This window comes from Chionomys nivalis, chromosome 8 (genome assembly GCF_950005125.1).
Source record: "Chionomys nivalis chromosome 8, mChiNiv1.1, whole genome shotgun sequence".
Taxonomy (NCBI): Eukaryota; Metazoa; Chordata; class Mammalia; order Rodentia; family Cricetidae; genus Chionomys; species Chionomys nivalis.
In genome coordinates, this window is record NC_080093.1 from 59,009,931 (window position 1) to 59,023,933 (window position 14,003).

Genomic DNA, 14,003 nt, shown 5'->3' on the forward strand with positions numbered 1-14,003 from the left:
GTAAAGCCCTACTTTGTGACTCTGGGAGGGAGCAACACATACCTTGTTAGGCCACCAGGCTGGTAGAACCTACCCATCACTTGGACTTAATATGAAACATCCCCTATAGGCTCCTAGGTTAGAACACTTGGTTCTCCAGCTTCTGACACTATTTGGGAAGGTTGTGGAACATTTAGAAGGTGGAGCCTTGCTAAAGGAAATAGATCTTTGAAGGAGGTTTTGTAGCCTGTTCCCACTTCCTGTTGTCTGTCTGCTTCCTGATTGTCAAGGCAATGTGACCTGCCAGTCTCCTGCTTCCATGCCTTCATCACTGTGATGGACTATATCCTCTTAGAACTGTGAGTCTGAACAAGCCTTTCTCCCCCAAGTTGCTTTGGTCAGTGTATTTCTTTCCATAGCAACAGAAAAAGTAACTAGAACAAGGGTCTGTGCCAAATAGAATGTGACTCAAAATGATTCACGGACAGCAGAGCACTGGGCCTCATGCAGGTCTTTGTGAGTGTAAGAGTGTGTAGTTGTCTTGGTTACAGCTCCCTGAAGCTTCCTTTATATAGGACCCACATGGGCTATTAAAAGCTCTTCCTTCCTACAGTCAGACAGTAGGTCTGCCCTGTATTCTATGCACCCCAGGATGAAGTGATTAGCGTCCAATGTGACACTAGACCTTCCTGAGTACCAGCCATAACTAGTGTACCTGTTTATCTGTGAGAGTTCCTGAGAGACCAGTAAGGAGCAGGCCCTTTGCTGAGCTCAGAAATACAACTATTTACGAAACAGACCTGGCCCCGAGCCACTCCTAGTTCAGAAAGACCATCATTAACTAAGCATCAGAGATGGCAAGATCTGGCAGTGTTATGCAAAAGACAAACAAGGAGCCTTGGTCTCCAGAGGCTTGAGGCTCTAGGCATGTGTGTTGTGTATATGTGGAGGGATGTAGGAGCATGTATGAGTGAACATAGATATGTATGTATGTATGTAGGCATGGAAACAGGTGTATGTACATAGTTGTGTGTGCTTAGTATGTGCAAAGCAAGTTTGTGTTTGTTTTCATACAGCTGTATATGCATACGTATGTGAATGAGTACAATGTTGAGTATATGCAGGCATGTGTGCAAGCTTGCAGGTATGTGCCTGTGCAGGTATGAGATAGGAAATTGTTTGTACATGTGAGTTGCTGGGATGTGTGCACTGGGTGCTTGAGGAGAGTGGACAGTGGGAGTAGAGATGATGTCAGCCAGGAAGAGGAACTGGTCAGAGAGCTTGGTTGAACTCCAGGCAGAGCAGAAGCCCTCACAGGCCAGAGAGGCCAGTCTAGAGGCCCTTGTAGCCATATGTGGCCATGGGAATGGCATGTGAAACAGACAAGGAGACTTGTGAAGACGAGCTAGAGACAGGATCCCCCTAGCAGGCCAACCTGTTTGGACAAATGTGCTAGTTACCTTTCTCTGTGCTGTGACTGACAGCCAGACAAGAAATGGCTTCTAGGCAGAAGGGTTTATATTATCTCAGAGTTTGAAAGAACAATCCATCAGGGTATGGAAGACCCAGCTGCAGGAGCAGCAACCAGCAGCAGTGGCAGGAACATGGGGCTCCTTGCTGATGTCTGGGAGAACCAAGAAGCAAAGATGGCTCCGGATGTGGGCCCAAGTTGTAAACGTTGGGATCCACTACCCTTAAATCTACTTCCTCCAGCATGGCCTCATGTCCCAGAGACCCCTCAAACTCCAGAAATAGTATCAACTGGGGACCAAGTGTTCAAGCACATGACAGTGGGGACGCCACACTCAGACCAAGCAGAGGCTCCACTGAACTGTGAGCTCTGAACTCACCGCACCACTCCATTGCAGTCAGCTCCAGCCAGTCATGATTGGGTGCCCCTTACTCATTGCAGAGCCTGAGTGGATTACAAGGGTAAATTCTTGTTAGGAAAACAGGCTGTGTGATGGTAACTAAGCTATGAATATGTGGTTTAGGTTTGGAAATAATAGGAACTTTGACTTTACATTTCTGTGCTTAAAAAATTGTGTATACTATCCTAGTGAGGTAAGCCAGACCCAAAAAGAGGAACATGGGATGTACTCACTCATATTTGGTTTCTAGCCATAAATAAAGGACATTGAGCCTTTAATTCATGATCCTAGAGAAGCTAAATAAGAAGGTGAACCCAAAGAAAAACATATAAGCATCCTGAATATTAACTTTCATCAGGCGATGAAAGGAGACAGAGACAGAGACCCACATTGGAGCACCGGACTGAAATCTCAAGGTCCAAATCAGGAGCAGAAGGAGAGAGAGAACGAGCAAGGAACTCAGGACCACGAGGGGTGCACCCACACACTGAGACAATGGGGATGTTCTATTGGGAACTCACCAAGGCCAGCTGGCCCGGGTCTGAAAAAGCACGGGATAAAACCAGACTCGCAGAACATAGCGGACAATGAGGACTACTGAGAACTTAAGAACAATGGCAATGGGTTTTTGATCCTACTGCATGTACTGGCTTTGTGGGAGCCTAGGCAGGTTGGATGCTCACCTTACTAGACCTGGATGGACTGGGTTGTCCGTGGTCTTCGCACAGGGCAGGGAACCCTGACTAATCTTTGGGCTGACGAGGGAGAAGGACTTGATCAAGGGAGGGGGAGGGAAATGGGAGGCAGTGGCGGGGAGGAGGCAGAAATCTTTAATAAATAAATAAATAAATTGTGTATAGATTAGCTTGTGGCAATAGTCTAAAATCATATTTTTATTTTAACCATAGTTACTATTTCTTTTCTACTTTTCACCTACATGTGTACCCCACAAATGTAGGGTAATGCTAGCGAACATATAGTTGTGAGACTGCTCTGGTGTTTCACATCATTTTGTTGGGTTTTCAGAAGTTCTTTAATGGATAATATGCATATATGTAAATGTGTGGTCAAGACAATGAACATCAATAGTATAAAAAACATAAGGTTAGTATCCTCCCACACATCTGGAACCATTCAGTGTTCAAAGTACTTCTGTTCATGCATATTTACAAAATGGGCTCATTCTGCTCATACTGGTGTGCTGTATTTACATGTGTATACACATAAATGTTCACCTCACTGTATGAACATGCAAGATCAGTACAGTAAACATGTAGTGGGTGAAACACAATCATTTCATGGTCTACCTTGTGGAGGGTTTTTTAACTTTTCTTACCTTCTCCTCCCTCTTTCCTTTCCTCCATCACTTCTCTCTTCTCCTTCCTTCCCTCCCTCCCTCCCTCCCTCCCTCCCTCCCTCCTTCCTTCCTTCCTTCCTTCCCTCCTTTTTCCTACTTTTCTCCTTCCCTCACTCCTTCCTTCTTCCCTCTGGTTTTACTTTTGTCTACTGTAATCCTTTGTAAAGAATAATTGAGCAGTCTGTGTCTTGCATAATTGCCCAATTACTCTTCGGCAAGATCACTAGAATTGGAGCTTCTAGGTTAAAGGCTATCTACATTTAAATATTTAATATGAATTTGTCAAACGTTTGAAAGATCTTTTCAAATAGCTGACATCCTCAGTGAAAAGGCATATGAATTCTCCTTAAACTTTCCAAATATAGATAGAATCATGTTCATAATTATTAGCAATTTTATAAGAAAGAAGAACTGTTTCTCATTGAGTGCGTAGTTTTTGATGGCTTACATGATTGAACTTTTTATAAAAGCATTTGACATTTTGCTTATTTGGCTTCTGTTGGTTGTTTATTCAGTGGCCTACAGCATTCATTATAAGAACAATAAAAATAAATCATGGTTACAGTGTTACTTTTCTCATTGCTATGAGAAGACACCTGACATAACTCAAGGGGAGATTTATTTTAACTTACAGTTTTCGAAGTTCTATCTCAGCTCTCACCCCACAGATTTTGCACTACGTTTAAGCTTCTAGAACATCATGGTGGTAGAAAACGGCAGAGGCCGATTGTTCTGTAGTGTTCATGAATCAGAGACTGTGTGTGTGTGTGCATGTGTTTGTGTATGTGTGTGTTTGTACTAGATGTACATCTCTTTTTCTACCCTTTAATGGTGGCAACAAATAGTCATCCCTTAGTGCGTTTTTTTTTCTAGGAAAACCATTGCAGACATATCCGGAAGTTCATTTTATTAATCTCCTATGTAACTCTGAATCCAACTGTGTTGACAATCAATACCAATCACCAAGAGTCCACTCCTTGTCAGTTTAACACAAACTACAACAAAAAGGGTTTGATCTTTCAAATGCATTCAGTTCATCTCCACCAGTCCCATGGTCTTCATAGCTTGTCTATTACTCCAAAACCCAAGTTCAAATCTCCTGGGAGACTCAGATCAAATTCCTAACTGAAATCTTATCAAAATCAGAAAACAAATCACGTGCTCCCAATCTGCAAGCCAGAGTCAGCATTCCCATTCCTAAAGAGAATGGAAGATAAAAAGGACACATTATTCCAAAGCAAGATCAAGCAGGGCAAATCCTGAGTCCTGCAGCTCCACCTCTGGGACCTTAGGCACACAGAATGAATTAGGGGCCTGAGAAGACCCCCCCCCCCATGGGGCCTTTGCATTCCTAATCCATGTGGCCTCTCTTGGGTTGACTCCACTAATGGCCGGCAGTTTTTCTCAGCAGCTATTCCATGCCCCTGGTATCTCCAACATTATTGGGGCCTTCTCTGCAACTTAAACTTGACCATGGCAGTTTCACACATTGCTGATTCAGGGACTTACATCACTGCCTGGCCTCCTAGGCCTTTCTCTGAAATCTAGGTGAGGGCCTCCTTGACCATGTAATTGTTTTACTCTGCATGTCTGTGAAAATATCATAGGTATTCTGCCAAGGTCTACCACCGGCTCAGGTGGTCCCTAAGCTTCCTTGGCCAACAATTACAGTGGCCTCTGAGTGTCTAGAAGGCTGAGACTTTTCTTAAGTGACCCTTAAGTGTGAGCAGGGCATTCCAGTGGCAACACTCCTTTTAAAAGAGAAAGTCTCAGGGGGCCGGGCGGGGGTGGCACACGCCTTTAATCCCAGCACTCGGGAGGCAGAGACAGGCGGATCTCTGTGAGTTCGAGACCAGCCTGGTCTACAAGAGCTAGTTCCAGGACAAGCTCCAAAACCACAGAGAAACCCTGTCTCGAAAAAAAAATAAATAAATAAAATATAAAAAAATAAAAAAATAAATAAATAAAAGAGAAAGTCTCTGAAATGAGTTTCTTTCATACCCCTGGGCCTGCAATGAGCTGGGGTTTGGCTAGTTCTCAGGTGATCTTTCTCGTGGCCCTGTTGCTAAGGTCGTGGCACTGATTTTCATCAGAAAGTTTACCTTCCTAGCCTCAACTCCGCATAGGCTTTTCTAAGTGTAGTGCAACCTTTTCAATTCTTTGCTTCTGATTATCCCTATAAACCTGACAACACCCATCACTGACCACTCTACGGCCTGAGTGCTGGGTCGCTTTGACATTTTCTTTATGAAATTAGTTACCACCTTTAAACTTGACCTCTTTTAAAGTCACAGGGCATGGAAATTATGTAGCCAAAATTTTCTTTCAGGATTATAACAGGAATGACCCCGAGTCCAATCCCCACTGGGGTTCTTATTTCCATCTAAAACCTCACAGGCACAAACGTTACTGTCTGCACTCCTGTGAGCCTGCTGGTCTCTGTGTCCACCAGAATGCTGATCTCTCTGCTGGAAGCATCCTGGAGTTTCTCTGACACCACATGGCCAGGTTTAATCATAGTAATGACCACAATGACTTCACTTCTCTGGCACTAACTTTCTGCCTTATGATGTTATTGTTTTGTTTGTCTCTATGAAGAAATACCTGACAGGAAAATTTATTTTCTCATAGCTCATGGGTTTAGAGACTCCGGTCAATCATGGTATGAAGGTGTAGTAAGACAAGTAAGTGTAACAGTAGATAGAAATCAGAGAGAATTCTTGAGCTAGCTAACTTCCTCCTTTTCATCTTTATCCTGCGTGCCTACCCCCACTGGTGGGATGGTACTGCCCACACTAAGGTTATGTCTCCCCTGCCCTACCCATAGTTAATCCTCTCTAGAAATGCTCTCAAAGACACATTCAGAGACTCACCTATGCTTCCAGGCAGTTTTCTATCCAATGGAGTTAAAAATTAAGACTAACCAAAAAACTATGGAGATCTCAACCCAGTGTCTGCCAGGATCCAGCTTCTACCAAGAACTAAGAAAGCCTGAGCAAGACCCTTCTCAGTCTGTGATTTCTACTTTGCAGGATTTCTGTCATGATTTAATGGGTTTATACAGAATTATCTTAAGATTGTGTGCACACCATTTGATGAATAAATGAGTTATGAATTTTCCTAGTGAGATGTCAATAAATTATCTGCTCATTCAAGACAGGACACCAGTGACAAGCTAAGCAATGTTTCCACCCAGGCCCATACACATTCCAACCACAGTTCTTCCTCCCCTCCCTCCTCCCGCCTCCCCCTTGCCTTTCCCCCCACCAACCCACCTCCATCCACTCTTCCCAAAGGGTAAAGCCTCCCATGGGGTGTCTGCAAAGCCTGACAGATTAAGTTGAGGAAGGACCAAGCTCCTCCCCCCTGCATTGAGACTGATTATGGCATTCCACCATAGTGAATGGGCTACAAGATACTAGCTCATGCATCAGGGATAGATCGTGGTTTCACTGCCAGGGGCCCCTCAGATAGACCAAGCTATACAATTGTCTCCCATATACAGAGGACCTAGTTCAGTTTCATGGAAGCTCCACAGATATCAGTGTAGAGTTAAAGAGTTCCCATGAGCTTGGTTCAGCTGTCTCTGTAGATTTCCCCAGCATAATCTTCTCCTCTCTTGCTCATATATTTCCTCTCCCTCTCTTCTATTGGATTCCCAGAGCTCGGCCTGATGCTTGGTTGTGGGTCTCTGCATCTGGTCCCATCAGTTACTGTATAAAGACTCGATGATGACAGGTTATTCACCAATCTGGTTACAGGGGAAGACCAGGTCAGGCACCCTTTCCACTGTTGCTAGAAGTCTTAGCTGGGGGCATCTTTGTGGATTCCTGATAATTTCTCTAGCACCAGGTTTCTCTCCCTAACCCCATAACGGCTCCCTCTACCAAGATATCTCCTTCATTGCTCTCCAACCCCATCCCTTCCCCAACCAACCATACTGTTTCCTTGCGTTCTCTTCCCCCCTCCCCTCAACTGTCCCCCTCATCCCTAGATTACCAAGGAGATCTCATCCAATTCCCCTTCCAGCATGGTCCATGCATCCCTCTTAGGATCCTCTTTATTACCTAGTGTTCTGGAGCTATAGATTGTAATCTGGTTATGCTTTGCTTTATATCTTCTACCCATTTATGAGTGAGTACATACCATGTTGTCTTTCTAAATCTGGGTTACCTCACTCAGGGATTTTTTTTTCAAGTTCCATCAATTTACCTGGAAATTTCTTGATGTTATTGTTTTTTTACAGCTGAATACTCCATTATGTAAATGTACCACATTTTCATTATCCATTATCCAGTTGAAAGACATCTAGGTTGTTTCCAAGTTCTGACTTTACTAATAGTGCTGCTATGAGCATGGTTGAGCAAGTGTCCTTGTGTTATGATTGAACATGCTTTGGATATATGCCCATGAGTAGTATCATGGGATCCTGAGGTACATTAATTCTCAGTTTTTTGAGAAACCACCATACTAATTTCCAAAGTGACTGCACAAGTTTGCTCTCCCACCAGTAGTGGAAGAGTGTTCCCCTTACTCCACATCCTCTCTAAAATAAGCTGTCCTCAGTATTTCTTATTTTAGCCATTATAACTAGTGTAAGGTGTTATCTCAGAGACATTTTGACTTGCATTTCCCTGATTATTAAGGCTATTGAGCAAGTCCTTAAATGTCTTTTGACCATTTGAGATTCTTCTGTTGAGAATTCTGTTTAGCTCTGTACTTCATTTTGATGTCTAGTTTCTTGGGTTTTTTTTATATATTTGGAGATCATCCCTCTGTCAGATATGGGGTTGGTGAAGATCTTTTTCCCATTCTGTATGTTGTCATTTTGTCTTATTTACTGTGTCCTTTGCCTTGCAGAAGCTCAATTTCAGGAGGTCCCATTTATTGATTATTGCTCTCAGTGTCTGTGCTACTGCTGATGTTATATTTAAGAAGTTGTCTCCTGTTCCAATGTGCTCCAGGATACTTCCCATTTTCTCTTCTATCAGATTAAATGGAATGTAACTGGATTTATATTGATGTCTTTGATTCACCTGGACTTGAGTTTTATGCATGGTAATAGATGTGGATCTATTTGTGTTCTTCTACATGTTGACATTCAGTTATTCCAGCACCATTTGTTGAAGATGCTTTCTTTTTCCTATAGTACCATTTTGGCTTCTTTGTCCAAAATAAGGGGTTCATAGGTATGTGAATTAATGTCAGAGACTTCTATTTCATTTCATTGGTCCATATATCTGTTTTTATGACAATACCAAGCTATTTTTTATTATTTTAGCTCTATAGTAGAGTTTGAAGTTGGGAGAGTGATGTCTCCAGAAGTTCCTTTATTGTACAGAATTGTTTTATCTATCCTGTTTTTTTTTTCCATATGAAGTTGAGCATTGTTCTTTCAAGGTTTGTGAGGAATTGTGTTAGGATTTTGATGGAGGTTGCATTGAATCTGTAGATTGCTTTTTGTAGGATTGACATTTTTATTATGTTGATCCTACATATTGAAGAGCATGGGAGATCTTTCCATTTTCTGATATGTTCTACAACTTCTTTCTTCAGTGACTTAAAGTTCTTGTTATCTAGGTCTTTCACTTGTTTGGTTAGAATTACCTTGAGATATTTTATATTTGTGGATATTATAAAGGGTGATGTTTCCCTAATTTCTTTCTTTTCCCATTTATTATTTGTATATAGGAAGGCTACTGATTTCTTGGAGTTAATCTTGTATGCCACCACATTGCCAAAGGTGTTTATCAGCTATAGGAGTTCCCCAGGCAGAATTTTTGGGGTCACTTGTATATACTGTCATATCATCTGCAAATAGCAGTAGTTTGACTTCTTCCTTTCCAATTTGTATTTCCTCCATCTCCCTTTGCTATTTTATTGCTCTAGCTAGAACCTCAAGTACTATATTGAATAGATATGTAGAGAGTGAACAGCCTTGTCTTGTTCCTGATTTTAGTGGAATCGTTTTGAGTTTTTTTCTGTTTACTTTGATGTTGACTGTTAGTTTGCTGTAAATTGCTTTTATTGTATGTTCCTTGTATCCTTGCTCTCTCCAAGATGTTTATCATGAAGGGGTGTTGTATTTGTTAAAGGCTTTAACAGCATCTAATGAGATGATCGTGTTTTTTTTTTCTTTCAGTTTGTTTATATGGTGGATTACATTGACAGATTTCCATATGTTAAGCCAACCCTGCATCTCTGGGATGAAGCCTACTTGGTCATTGTGGATGATTTTTTTCTGATATGTTCTTGTATTCAGTTTGCCAGTATTTTACTGAGTGTTTTTGCATTAATGTTCATGAGTGAGATTGGTCAGCAGTACTTTTTCTCTGTTGCATCCTTGTGTGGTTTGGATATCAGGGTAACTGTAGCCTCATAAAAGGAGTTTGGCAATGCTCCTTCTATTTCTGTTATGGAGAACAATTTGAGTAGTATTTGAGTTAGTTCCTCTTTGAAATTCTTGTAGAATTCTATGCTGAAACCATCTAGCCTTGGGCTTTTTGGTTGGCAGACTTTTGATGACTGCTTATATTTCCTTATGGGTTATTATATATCTGTTTAAGTTGCTTATCTGGTCTTGATTTAATTTTAGTATGAGTTAACTTTTTATACTTACTTACATAAGTGAGAGGTTACTTACATAAATGTTGGTAATCTCCCAAAAGCTGCATCATCAAAAATTTTATCATGGTGTGCCATCCTCATGGAAGCGGCATCACTGAATCCTACCCTCAGTTAATCTTCGGTCCTCTGCGCTGTCTGCCAAATCCCTAGATCATGTGCAATTGGGTAATGGATGGGAGTCAGTGTTGGAATTCCAGGTGAGGGGCCTATTGTTCTTTTTCTAACTTCTTCTGTAAGGAAGTGTTTATATCCCTACTATCATTACATACATAGTAACACCATACTGCCTACTTAATTATCTGTGTTCCATGAGGGTGACAAGATTGTCATTTTATGTTTGGATGAACAAGATATACCATAACAAGATGACACCTGCTCATTTTATAGGATCTTTCTAAAAGTGTTACAGAAATTTGCAAGAGTGCACGGGGAATAAGTGTATTACATAAATAATTTTCAAAACAAAACTCTATGTGTAATGCCGGGACCATGAAACAAAATATTCCTGGATCCTAAAATCCTTGTCATGAAAAACCACTGCCCAAACTAACATGGTGAGATGGTACTGCTTTGATCAAGTTGATACAAGTTAGGGTCATCTGGGAAGAGGAAAACAATTGAGAAAATGCATCCATCAGTTTGGCCTTTAGGCAAATCTGTGATGTATTTTCCTGGTTAATGCTTGATGAGAGAATACTTAAACCATTGTGGATGGTACCAATTCTGGGCAGGTAGGTGTGGGTTATATAAAAAAACAAAATGAGTAAGCCACTGTTGCTAGATAAGTCCACCAGAGACCACACTATGGGCACTCTCAAAGCTGAAAAGAAAGTCTTTATTCATGAAGAACTTGCCCAACTCATGCAGCCATAAGCCTTAGAGCCCTTTGTCTTTTATGCATAAATACACATCCTGCTTGTCACCCTTCAGTTGGCAAGAAGCAGAACTTCAGAAGTCAAAAGAAAGGCTAGTATATTTAGGGACTCTCCTGGTACTATAAATTAGGTCTTTGATGGATTGGGTCTTTGTTCCCATTTTGGCAGGTATTGGAGCCATCATGCAGGATTTTAAGGCCAGAATGGTGTCTCTAACATTTTCCCAAGGTCTGGGAGCCTGTTACACTAAGGGGAGAAAGCTAGTAAGCATCATTTATCCATGATCTCTGCTTCAGTTCCTACCTCTAGATTCCTGCCTTGACTTGATGAACTATAATTGAGACATGTAAGCATAATAAATCTTTCTGTCCCTGAGTTATTTATTGTCATGACATTGTATTACAACAACAAAAAACTGAGACAAGTGGATTGATTTTGTGTAACTTTGAGTTTTATATTATTGGATGAGATATTATTCTGATTATCTATCCTTTCAATATGTAGGTGCTCCAGGTGACAGTCATCCACCATCTCAGCCCAGGTGGCTTTAGAAGTGATCCTGCTATTGGCTCCTCCCTTCCCTATGGATTTGTGACTTCCACGTTTATCTTTTTACAGAGACAAGCCAGCCCCATTCTTTTCCATAAGTATACAAAGTGGCTATTGCTTTGTGTAGTTAAGTTTGAGGTGGTTTGTTCTGCAACAATAGATAATGGTGTCGGTGTTTAAAGTCAAGTAGGATGTGTGTGTTCCCTCCAGGCATTGTGTAGCCTCAGACTTTGTAGTACTGATGATTTTTCTCTACACATTCTATAGATAGAAATCCATAGAAACATAAGAAGGGGCCGTAGCTTTTCACTGGTCATTGGGTGAATGCAGAATGTGGGGCTCTACAACTTAAAAAAAAAAAAAAAACATGCACAGTGTTTTGTTTTTGTACTCAGTTCTTCATTCAGCAGAGGTGGCCAATTGTGAGACCCCCCGTTTCCTTGCCATCTGTTGGACACCAGTCCATGAGGACAAATGGGCAGAAGCGGTGACTGAGAACTTTGTATGGCCTGTGAACCCTGCAGAAATAGCCTTTCGGGAGGCAGCTTCAGTGAGGCAGCTCAGCCTTATTCCAGAGTATAGGGGATATACAGGATTGAGGACGGTAGCTTGGCAATCACCTAACTGCAGTTAAGTGACACACTCCTATCATATAGCTCTATTAGTAGCATAGCAGCACAACTCTATCAAAATAGCCAGAGCATGGCACCTAATTGCTATATGGACAACAGGGGAAGAGCGTTTGCAAGGAACTGTGTGAAAGGTCATCCTTGAGCTAAGTCAGGCATCAGACTTAGAGACATGTTCCGAATAAGGTTAGGTAGAAAGCAAGAAGTCCTTACTGGGGAAAGGAAGTCTTCCATATTGTGCTGGGCTTGGAAAGAGCTGCTAAGCCATGGTAGAAGGCAACTTTTGACTAGCAGGGCCTCCCAACAGTTGATAGTTGCCACTGATGGATGTCTCCTCTTTGTGGTACCTTCTTCCTTGGCCTGCACATATACATAGTTCATCCAAGCATACTATTATGAATGCCAGTTTGAGTTGTCTCCAGATCAGGCCTGTGCAGTCTCTGGTGTGTGTGTGTGTGTGTGTGTATTGCAGGTAGCCATCTTGGAAGAGACTTTCTAGGTACCATGGAGTGCCCTTGATCAGAGATCACTGACAATACTGTTCCATTATGCAGGGTGGCCATACCAGTTCACCCTGACAGCTACCTCACGTCCCCACTGATGGCTCTGGCCTGACTTCTCACCATAGACCACCCCATACCTGCTATCCAGTGTCATGTGGTAGTAGGTGGTTTCAATCATTAAATTGATTAGATTTAGAATCACCTAGAAGACACACCCCTGGGTGTACCTGTGAAGATGTTTCCAGAAAGAATTACCCACCCTGTGCTCGCTTCGGCAGCACATATACTGAAATTGGAACGATACAGAGAAGATTAGCATGGCCCCTGCGCAAGGATGACACGCAAATTCGTGAAGCCTTCCATATTTTTCTGGCAAAACTGGAAGTCAATCTGTAGAAGAATGAAAATAGATCCATATCTATCACCATGCACAAAACTCAAGTCCAAATGGATTAAAGACCTCAATATCAGTCCAAACACACTGAACCTGATAGAAGAGAAAGTGGGAAGTACTCTACAACACATGGGCACAGGAGAACACTTCCTACGTATAACCCCAGCAGCACAAACACTAAGGACTTCATTGAATAAATGGGACCTCCTGAGACTGAGAAGCTTCTGTAAAGCAAAGGACACTGTCACTAAGACAGAAAGGCAACCCACTGACTGGGAGAAGATCTTCACCAACCCCGCAACTGACAAAGGTCTGATATCCAAAATATACAAAGAACTCAAGAAATTAGACCGTAAAAGGCTAATCAATCCAATTATAAAATGGGGCACTGAGCTGAACAGAGACTTTTCAACAGAAGAAGTTCAAATGGCCAAAAGACACTTAAGATCGTGCTCAACTTCCTTAGCAATCAGGGAAATGCAAATCAAGACAACATTAAGATACCATCTTACACCGGTCAGAATGGCTAAAATCAAAAACACCAATGATAGCCTCTGCTGGAGAGGTTGTGGAGAAAGGAGCACTCTCATCCATTGCTGGTGGGAATGCAAACTTGTGCAACCACTTTGGAAAGCAGTGTGGCGGTTTCTCAGGAAAGTCGGGTTCAACCTACCTCTCGACCCAGCAATACCACTATTGGGAATATACCCAAGAGATGCCCAAACATACAACAAAAGTATATGCACAACTATGTTCATAGCAGCATTGTTTGTAATAGCCAGAACCTGGAAACAACCTAGATGTCCTTCAATGGAAGAATGGATGAAGAAAGTATGGAATATATACATATTAGAGTACTACTCAGCAGTAAAAAACAATGACTTCTTGAATTTTGCATACAAATGGACGGAAATTGAAAACACTATCCTGAGTGAGGTAAGCCAGACCCAAAAAGAGGAACATGGAATGTACTCACTCATATTTGGTTTCTAGCCATAAATAAAGGACATTGAGACTATAATTCGTGATTCTAGAGAAGCTAAATAAGAAGGTGAACCCAAAGAAAAACATATAAGCAACCCCCTGAATATTAACCTTCATCAGGCGATGAAAGAAGACAGACACAGAGACCAACATTGGAGCACTGGACTGAAGTCTCACGATCCAAAGGAGGAACAGAAGGAGAGTGAGCACGAGCAAGGAACTCAGGACTGCGAAG

At 41.9% G+C, this 14,003-nt stretch overlaps 1 non-coding gene across 1 annotated transcript; it reads left to right on the forward strand.

Annotated features, from left to right (window-relative positions):
• Positions 1-12,652: 12,652 nt before the first annotated feature.
• LOC130880860 (U6 spliceosomal RNA) lies at positions 12,653-12,759 on the forward strand. The gene has a single exon (XR_009057658.1). It is a non-coding gene; the product is annotated as a U6 spliceosomal RNA (small nuclear RNA).
• Positions 12,760-14,003: the final 1,244 nt, after the last annotated feature.